This window comes from Pinus tabuliformis, chromosome 6 (assembly GCF_031772625.1).
Source record: "Pinus tabuliformis cultivar Carrire ecotype Pingquan chromosome 6, CPIR1, whole genome shotgun sequence".
In the NCBI taxonomy this organism is placed as follows: domain Eukaryota; kingdom Viridiplantae; phylum Streptophyta; class Pinopsida; order Pinales; family Pinaceae; genus Pinus; species Pinus tabuliformis.
In genome coordinates, this window is record NC_142292.1 from 562446325 (window position 1) to 562457473 (window position 11149).

Sequence of the window (11149 nt, forward strand, 5' to 3'; positions counted from 1 at the left end):
CTATTGCTACATATCAATGCCTTAGAATTTTTGACCTTCCGGTTTTTAATGCCAATGTTTTCCCACATGTTAAAAATCTCATTAGTCAACTCTCATATATCTCCAGTTCTAAATGCCAACTTGAAAATGTTATCAACACCTCTGAATAAATCACTAAATTTGCTGCCTTTTCCACCTTTTCAATTGATTTTCTCTTCAATTGGATAGCCTATTTCCAAACAAAATTCCTTTCAAAAATCTACAGTAACATTTATCCTATACCCACCACATTTTTCTTCAAATTCACTATGAATAAATCTAACCCTTTGGATGAAAGTCATAGGCATCCTATATTCATTATTTGAATTATGATCCCATGCCACTAACTTTACTTCTGTATCTGATAAACCAACATAAATGATACATTTCATTGTTTCAAAACGTGGTTTATTGGGATATTCCTCCATCAATTGTCTTTGAGCTTCTACAGAATGGTTCTCCCCAAGCACATAATAATTGTATTAAAAACATTTTGACTTATCAAATACTTCTTTGTTGGGAACTTGAACTAGATCAACAAGAAGCACATAATTAACCACATCAGCATATGGATTGTACCTCATCAGTGTCTTGAAGTTGTGAACATGCAGATGATGTGGCTATCTGACTTGATATTGACATTGTCCTTCACTTGCCTTATAGGTTTGTATGACATTAAGCTGAAATGTACGACCACCCTCAATTAAGTTTCTCTTTGTCAAATTCTGTCGAGTGGCATTTTGTTTTGTTTTGATAATGCCATCCTCTAAATAAGCTCCTGGTGTAATGATTTCTCTGTTTTGTTTTGAAGTTTCACTAGGTTCTTGACTGTTGGTAATGACTACTTAAAAATCTTCAACTTTACTTTTCTTCTTCATAACATTCTCGTCATTAACTGTAACAGATTTATTCTTGGGCATTGTTACTTTTGGTCTTTTATGGCTCTTCTCGTTCCAATGTCATCTTCAGTAACTGCAACATATGCTTCATTGTCAGTTTCAACTTCATGTTCTTCAAAAGTAACTTGTCTACCCTTGCTAGATTTATCCACTAGAGGCCTTTTTTTCTGATCCTTTGGATGTAGTTTTATAGCATCATTAATTACTAACTTTTGCTTGTTTGCCATATCTTCTTCTGACACTGAGTAGAAACTGCTCAAAACTTTCATAATATCATTCTCTATGAAATGAATGCCTCCCAACCTAATTGAACAACTTTCAACAAAATTCTGCTAAACAAAATATCATATGTCAATAAAAACAAAGTTAAAAAAATATAGTGAGACAGTTACAAGAATGCAAAATACAAATATAAATAACAATACTTACGATATTTTGTTTCATCTAATTTATGATTTGTTTACACAACTCTGTAGATATCTCTCTCGTGTCATACAATGAATATGATAACTGGTATTTAATCCTTTCATGTGACTTGGGCAGTTTTGTAAGTATGTAAACAACTTCACTGTTCGGTACCGAACACATATCTATGACTCTTCCCATCACGTCATAAATTCCATTATCATTAGGTATATCAATATATAAATATATATTGACATTTTGGCTTTCTCTTTCTTTCACATACCAGATTCTTGATGGAAATTTCACTTATTTTGAATTCTTCCAGTATGAAACCATCTTCTTATCATGTAAGGCACTTGAAAGATTTGTAGCCATGAACTCAGCTGGAGTTCGTTCACCAATGATTTTTGAAGATCCACCTTTAAGAGTCTTTGGTCTAGAAAGATTCACCGAAATATCCTTTAATGCCATTTTCCTGAAAAAAGAAACACATAAATTAGTAAATAACAAAAACATATTAACTTAAGTTAACAACGAAAATATATCATAAATTTTTAATTTGTATAATCAAATCATTGAAATTAAAAAACTATTAATACTAAGAAAATTAAATTTTTCTTAGTATTAATATATCGCCCTACTGCAGCAGCCCCCCGTGCCACCCCAGTGGTCTGCCCGCCCGTGGGGTGGCGCAGAAGGGTGCTGCTGCAGCCCCCCTTGTGCCACCCTGGCGACCCGCCCACAGGCGGCGGGTGGGCTAGCCGTCGGGGTGGCTTGGGGGAGGAGGCTGTGGTAGCCCCCCCCCTGCGCCACCTCGGCGGCCCGCCCGCCTGCGAGGTGGCGGCGATTTTGAGAATCACCCGCCACCCCGTGGGCAGGTGGGCAACCGAGGTGGCGCAGGGGGAGGCTGTGGCAACAACTTCTACCATTTCTCCCCACATTGATCTCCTTCTCTGTCTTCAATCTACCCCACAACCGCCCTAGGAGATTCCGCGAATCGCCCTGCCACCCTGCGGTCGGGCGGGCCAGCCATGCTCATCACCCCTAACCTATGGGCCCGTTTAGTCATCGTGAGCTTTACCGGGCCCACCATGCTCACAGCAGATGTAGTGGTTAATTTGGCTCGGAAAAATTTTTAATTTAAAAAAAAAAAAAAAAAAAAAAAAAAAATCTATTTCATTAAACTTTTCAAGGAAAGAAATTTAACTAACCTTTCAATTGCGAGAATTCTCCGTTGAATATGTTGTTGATAGCAATGTAGTTGCTCCACAAATTTGCTCCATGTTTTTCAACGAATCTTAGAAAACCTTGATGTAATGTGAGTAATAGTGATAATGGGATTTATTATATAGGTGAAATTACGAAGATGTTTTACCGTATGGTTAATGTGGGATTAATTTGTTTTAAAAAAATTAACAAGTTAATTTTTTTATGGCAACGAAGGGAAATATGATAAAGCGAATAATATGGAATTTTTTTACGATGTGGTGAATGTGGGATTGGTTTTTTTTAGAATGTATTATAAAAATTGAAAAAAAAACATTCAATTGTTTAGTAAAATTATATACTTCAACTATTAAAATAATTTAGGTAAAAGTTGTAATTTACAATTTTAACTTTAAAGATTTATTTCATAAAAAAAATTAGTTTACATTTTTCAATAAATTGTAGAATAAAATAATGAAGGGAAATAAATCTAACAAACTTTTTGGAGGGAAATATTTTGGTGAAACATTTGGAGGAAAAGTTTTTGGAGGGAAAATTTCATTCTCTAAGCTATATAATATCTTTAGGAGACTCTCTATTTGTATCATTCAACATCTTCTATTTGAAAGGGACGGATTATCCTGATAGTGAAGTTTCGATTTGTATAGCATCAACACCTTCATCACGTAACAACTTTATTCATATTGATGAATATAGCGGGAATTATTCCACTATGAATAGAAAGTCAATTCTTCCACTTAGTCCTGATCCTAAGAACTATGAGAGCAGAACTGATGAAAGAGGGGATGGAGAATTTCAAATAAATAAAGAGTCACAGATTCCACTTAGTCCTAATTCTAAGGACTATGAAAGCAATAGTGATGAAGAGCATGATGAAAAATTTCAAAAGAATGGAGTGTCACGGTGTCCACTTAGTCCTAATTCTAAGGACTATGATAGCAACAGTGATGAAGAGAATGATGGTGAAGTTCAAAAGAATGGAGTGTCACGGTGTCCACTTAGTCTTGATTCTAAGTACTATGAGAGTAGCAGTGCTGAAGAGCATGATGACGAATTTCAAAACAATGGAGTGTCACGGTGTCCACTGAGTCCTAATTCTAAGGACTATGAGAGCAACAGTGATAAAGAGCATGATAATGAATTTCAAAAGAGTGGAGTGTCACGCTGTCCACTTAGTCCTAATTCTAAGGACTATGAGAGGAACAACGATGAAGAGCATGATGATGAATTTCAAAAGTATGGAGTGTCACGGTGTCCACTTAGTCCTAATTCTAAGGACTATGAGAGCAGCAGTGATGAAGAGCGTGATGACGAATTTCAAAAGAATGGAGTGTCACGGTGTCCACTTAGTCCTAATTCTAAGGACTATGAGAGCAACAGTGATGAAGAGCGTGATGATGAATTTCAAAAGAATGAGTGTCATAGTGTCCTCTCAGTCCTAATTCTAAGGACTATGAGAGCAGTAGTGATAAAGACCGTGATGATGAATTTCAAAAGAATGGAGTGTCACGGTGTTCTCTTAGTCCTAATTCTAAGGACTATGAGAGCAGTAGTGATGAGGGACAGGATGATGCACTTATTCCTAATTCTAATGACTATAAATGTAGTAGTGACAAAGGACAGGATGTAGCATTTTCAATAAGTAAACAGTCACATTTTTGAACTAGTCCTAATTCTATGGACTATGAGAGCAGCACTGAAAATGGACATGAGGAAGAATATCTAATAAACATCGAGTCAAATTTTCCATTCAGCCCGAATTCTAAGGACTATGACAATAGCACTGAAGAAGAGGAAGATGAAGAATATCCTCCAAGTCAATATTTGAAAAGCACAGTTGATCATAGTGTGGATAACATTCCTCTTAATGATGATGAAAATCCTTATACAAATGATGATCGAATGAAGGAGATGTTGTCAAGAAATATTATATCGAGGAGTAGGAGCAGACCTTTTCGTATCAATGCAAGATGTTCTAGTTATACAACGAGTAGAGCAAAATATTTGATGAGAAGAAGTTTTATCTGTGCTCTCATTTTGAGTGAATGTTGCAAAAAAGATTGCTTGAAACATATGGATTTCAAATTTTCATTATAGAGTAGGAAGAGATATTTGTCAATGAATAAAAGCATGCAAAATTCATATTTAGTTGGGTGCATGCAATCTACATTGTCAGGTTATGATTATCATATTAGGACTTTATTTATCTGTAGAAAGGCTTTCAAAATGTTTCATTTGATTGGGAATTTTCGTCTCTCGAGAATTCAAGATAATTTGGAAAAGGATCCCACATTCTATTCAGAAGTACGTCATAAAAGACAGTTTGGGTCATTATCAAATACTGCAATGTCATGATGAAATATTTATTTTCAAAGCATGGAGAGTGTATGCCAAATAGAGAGACAATACATATTCGAGATAATTTTTCAAGACGAGAAATCTACAACTTATACAATGAATATGCAAAAGGTGCTGAGAGACATGGCCGGTTTATTACATATCAATGTTTTGTGAAGGTATGGAAGAAAGAATTCAACAATATCCGTATTCCTAAGAAGACAAGGATGGGGATTTGCAGTACATGTGCTTCTATTAAATCAAAAAGGGACAAATGTGAAGGGTCAGAAAGAGGTAAGCATTCATAACTTTAACTTTTAAATTTGTATAGTCATCAACTATGAAAACATATTTCTTAATGGCTTTCTTTTACGTTGTGTAGATTCAATTGTCAAAAAACTTCAGGAGCGTCGCGAACAACAAACAAATGAAAGGAAAAATTTGTACAAGCATCGAAAGAAGTGTTATGATAATCCGAATAAATATTTCGGTTTGATAATTGATAGTATGGACCAGAAGAAAACACTTTTACCACATTTTGTTTACACGCCCAAAAATTTACAGGAGGAAAATTTTATTCAGTATCACTTGGTCAGTTCTATGGTCTTCAATGGGAAAATGTTGCCAAGGGTGTACTTCATAGCTCCAAATATTCATAATGATGAAAATTTGACCATAACCATAATTCATGATGTGATTTCTCATTGGTCTGGTAATTTTCCTGAAGTTTTGTATCTTCAATTGGACAACACTTGCCATGAAAACAAAAATCAGATTGTTTTTGGATATCTAAACATGCTTGTTGAATTGAGAATTTTTTAGAAGGTAAAGGTTGGTTTCCTTCTTGTTGGGCACACTCATGACCATATTGATCAGATGTTCAGTCATTTTTCAGTCACATTGAGGAGGAAAGAAGTTGGGAGCTTGCCATCATTAATTTAATGTATTAAGAAATCATACATGCCAGAGCCTACTTTTCATGTGTTGGAAGAAACTGTTGACATGCGAAGGTTTATTCTAGGATCATATGGTGAGGGGAAATGCATTGAACAACTTAATGACATTAGCTTCCAACATCAATTTCGTATCAAAAAAATTGATGGGAAAGCACTAATATGGGGCAAGAAGTATTCAACTACTGCAGAATGGGCACCGTCATCGAGTTTGGAATTTTTGAAGTTCATTCCAGATCATCCAACATTTGCATCAAAAAATATTGTTATTACAATCAGTTGGTGAAGTTCATAATGCATGCAAACAAAATAGAGATATAAATTATTCTGATTGCCTAGAAGAAATTTAAAAATGTATTAGATATACATATGAGTACTTTGACATTACTAATTTAGTTTGGTGGGATTCATTTTTCCATAATCAAAGTGATATCATTTCAACAACAAAAAATGAATATATACCTTTGAAAAATCTGTTTATTTGGCCACATAATGTGTCAAATGAACATGAGGAAATAAACATTCTTAAATGGCAACAATCTCAATGTATTATTAATTCTTCATGGACAGAGGAAAGAGAGATGTATATTGGTTCCAGAAGATCTCGTGCACAACGTGAAGCCATGGAAGACCTTTACAGGTGTTCAATATAGGATATTAAGGAGGGTTACATGATCATAGTGCTAGTAGATGGAGATCTCAATGGCTATCCATTATGAGTTGCTAAAGTTATAAAGGTCTTTACAGAAAATGAGGATGTTACAGGTGTTGAAGTACATTGGTATGCCACAAATACACACCCATTCAATGGTGTGTATAAGCTAGAGATGGTAATTGACAAAAAAAAATGGCGGAAAGAGAAAAAGAAAGGGTACAAATATAAATCATCGCCGCACAAACATATTAAAATTGGAGGATGTTGACATACATGTTTATGACTTCAATTTAACAAAGAGAGAAACTCTTCGCTTCAAGACAATAGAGATTCTGAAAAGGTTGTTACCAAAAGGAACAGTGTTGAGATGGGAGTCTGCTGAAACCAGTCATAGATCTAGAAGAATTTCGAAACCTGAAATGGTGGGCATGCATGTGGACTCAGATGGGGCACTAGTTGATGAAAGAGAAGAATTTGGAACATCTTCGTCAGCATCCAGTCACTCATCTGAAGATGTGAATTCTGATGGTGTGCAAGAAAATATGAGTGATTTTGAATAATTGTTTAAGACAATTTATATAACTGATTTTTGCGTCGTATCTTGAAATAAATTTTTTTATTTCCATATGGTGTTAAATCATAAGTTATGAGTCATTTTTATGTTGTTGGATTATATGTCTTAATTATGATAATTTTTATTGTTTAGAATATCTATAATGCAACATCAAATTAAAGATATAATGTATGTTTCATTCAATATACAAATAATAACTTTTGAATTCATTTAGTCATGTAATTTGTTCATAATGTCATGGTTTTTTAATTTTATGGTTGAAAATATTTCAATTTCTTTTGTATATAGCATGTTATGGTTGAGAACATGTTGAATTTATACTTAGGAAAGAAAAATGTTATTCTACCAAAAACATTAGTGTGTTTTTTTCCTCATAAACAACTTTGTTTGGCACATAAAAATTCGGTTTTGCTAGCATTTTTTAAAAATGTTGAAAATTGACCCTAAAAAAAAATCATCATTCCAGTATCATAACTTTTTCATTTTCAAGGTGTTTTTGCACAAAAATTTTGTTTTCACCACCATTTTAAAACATGTTCAAAATTGACCATAAAAAAAAACCATCGTTCCAGTATACACACTTTTCGTTTTTAGCAATATTTTTGATGTTTTTCCGAGGTTTTTTGGCGAGAGTTCCCATTTTCAGTTTATAGTTCCCGTTTCAATGTTTACATTGTTATCAATAGTTTGTGCACAATTACAAGTAGATGCTTTAAAATTTTTACCTTTTATACCTGTGGCTACAATTGTTGTTTCATCACCTGAGTCGGACCCCAAATCTTTTTGTATAGCAGCAGCAATCTTCTTCTTCTTGCCATCGAACTTCTTGGGTTTCAACTCCGGATGAAAAGACCAACAATGTTTGTCGTCATGTCCATCCTTCCTGCAGTGAGTGCATGAAGGTTTGGTTTTTTGTATAGCATTTTCCTTTCTCTCTTTCCATTTCTGCTTCTTCTTTTCCTTGTTCTTACTCGTAGTGGGTTTTGATGATCCCCCAATCTTTGGGTTCACATTCTTGCCTCTAGCCTCTAGATGGGTAGCTTGAACAGATACCTCATCTATGCTAGTAGGGTTAAACATGAGAATGGTGTACCTCAAATAGCTGTGTAGACCACCTATATACTTTAGCAAAGTTTCAGGTGAGTCTAAAGAAATGCCTAGAACCAAAGCTCTTTTTCTAAATTCTTGTGTGTAGATTTGTACACTTTGCCCTTTTAACTGGCAAAGAGTTTGCCAACTCATCATAGGTTGCTACATATAAGCTAGTGGCTAGAATTTTTTTTTAATTGCAGAAACAAATTCACTCCAGACAGAAAGAATTTTACCATGTTTCTTCAAGTCAGCTTGTGTCCTACCTTCCCACCATACCAACGCAGTTCCTCCAAGGCATAGGTTGGCCAGTTCAATTTTACTCCTGTCTGAATCAATATTCTGCACCTTGCAATACAAATCAATTTTTCTGATCGAGTTATTTAGCTTCTTTGCATTTAATTCTCCATCATATATTAGAAAATAAAATTTAACATTTCATTTAATCAAAGATGTCTTCTTCTTTTTATTTTCAGGGCTATCAGGAGGTGTCGATAGAGGAGCCTCTTTTCCTTTCCCTTTTCCTTTAGAATGGTCATCTATAGGAGATTCTTATGTTCCTTTGTCTTGTTTGGAGGTTGAAGAAGCTTCACTTCGACCTTACTTAAATTCTCTATGCATTTCTTCTATCATGGCTCTCATGGTCATGAAATTGTCCATGAACTGAGAGTTTGATTCCAAGGGATTTTTTTCTACCATTTTCCAATAGGATAAACTCTACCAATTTCTGGGTTAGTTTCAACCAGTTCTCCTTCTCCTAATTTGAGTTTTGACCAAGTTATCATTCACTAATCTAGCACAAGCTTGTCTAACCTTAGTAAACCTAAAGCTCTAATACCACTTGATCTGATAATGAGATCTAAGACAAATAATAAGGTATTACAGACTCATGTGCATGGATTTGTCTATGTTATTTTATGCAATGGATCGATAAGATTGCAAAACACACAGACAATGAAGCAGTAAACAAAACATAATAGAAAATTCATAACACAGCAAATTTAATGAGGAGTTCACTCAATACTCCTGGGCTACATCTCCTGGTCCAGACTTCAGTGGGTTGCCTCTCTATTATGTCTTCAAGCAGAGTTTCTACAACAGTATGAGCTCAATTTGAGACTCAATACACAACAGATGCAACAACAAGAGATTTACTTGAACCTCTCAAGCCTCTCTGAATACAAAGACTCCCTCAACGCTCTCTGTCTCTGTCCTAACTCTGTCTCGACATTTTCCTGCAATACTACCTGTCTGTTTTCTCTCTATCTGTGGCTTTAAAGCCAATCTAGGCTATGTTTCTCCTTCTCGGCTTTTTGTCTCCCGGGCCTATGTTCGCTCGAATCCCTCTTCCAGCATTACACAATCATGGCATGACGCATGAAGGGGAGGTGGCCACCGATTCTGCAATGTAAGAGTGCCTTGGTCCCTTGAAATCCTTCGGATTCCCAAGCGTGGCCATTTTATATTTTACACAGGAAAATGCATTCACGATTATTCATTTCGGACTTCAAAAGTCCTTAAATCCACCCTATTCTCCTATCGGGTCCGCCTGTAAGATGCCATTGGATGTCGCAATGGCCCTGCTCCAAAGCTCCCCTTTGTATTTTTGAAATATGTTAAAATCACAAAAATGCATTAGAAATGGCTTTTCTCCGGACTTAAAACAATATATAATATCCTTAAGGAACCCTTTCGGGTCTGGCTTATCACATCGGCCTTCATCCTTCACATTTCGTTTAATAACGGAAATTGCAAAAATACATTGAAAATGGCTTTGCTGTGGATCTCAAATTTTATGAAATATTACTGATAAACCTATCAGGTCCGGTGCATTGGATCGCACATAACGGTTTCCCTGATTGCGATATCGCAATCGCTCATTGCAATAACCCTCGGGCCATTGTAAGTGCTCTTACAATATCCGTTAGTGATCCTGCGATGTAATATGGGTCGTCGATCTGCATGCTCGATCGACGGTCCAAACTAACTCTGCCAATCGCTTTCACCATACATATATGTTAAGCGCCGATCCCCACTGATTTTCTATGTCGATTGCAAAAACTGATCAGATCTAGACCGTTGATTGGCTAGATCTGATGGTTGCTGTGAATTCCTTTGTTCTGCCTCCAACACTCAGTTTTTTTTCACTATTTTCTCTGGTTTTTGCCTCCCAATAATGTTTTTCCACATTCTGAAAGGTTTTCTCATGCGGTTTTCTTTGGTCTTTGGCATGATTTTTCGAGTTTTTCAAGACTTAGAGAGTGTTCTTGGATCCATTTGGATCAAAAACTCTAAGTCTCCAAGAGTATGAGAGAGAGAGAGAGAGAGGATAGAAGAGTGATCCAACACTGAACTGACAAAAGGTTACCAACTAATCCTCATATGCCTTTTTATGAATGAGGACTCCATTTTTTTCATTTTCCATTATTTTCCTTCATTTTCCTCCTCACACTGAACTTGTGACCTTTCACCTCCCTTTTCTCCTAATTTCCATTATTTTCATAAATAAATGTGCCAAAATGCCATTTTTCCTTTCCAAATCCTTAGCCATTGCCCCTACCAATTTCCTTAGCAATAAACAATCACAAGTGATCCCCATCACTAGGATTTTTCCCAAAATTCAGCTTGGAATAAGTGTCCTAGCATCCACAGTTATTATTTTTAACTTTTATTACATGAAATTTTCACCATGATTGTTACAGAACACTCCCCCTTGGGGGAACACCATCATCATTGTTCAACAACACCTATAACCACAAAATTGTTGTAAGAAAAATATACAATTTCGATGGAGCTTTATAACTTAGCTCGATGCAGTATTTACAATGATCACCCTGCTAAAAAGAAAACCAACATAACAACATAATAACATGACATCATAACAACATACCACATAGTGGATCTTTATAGCATATCTCATGGCAGTATTTACATCCATATACATATGTACATAAACCAACATCATCAAAGCATACACCAAAACATATACCAA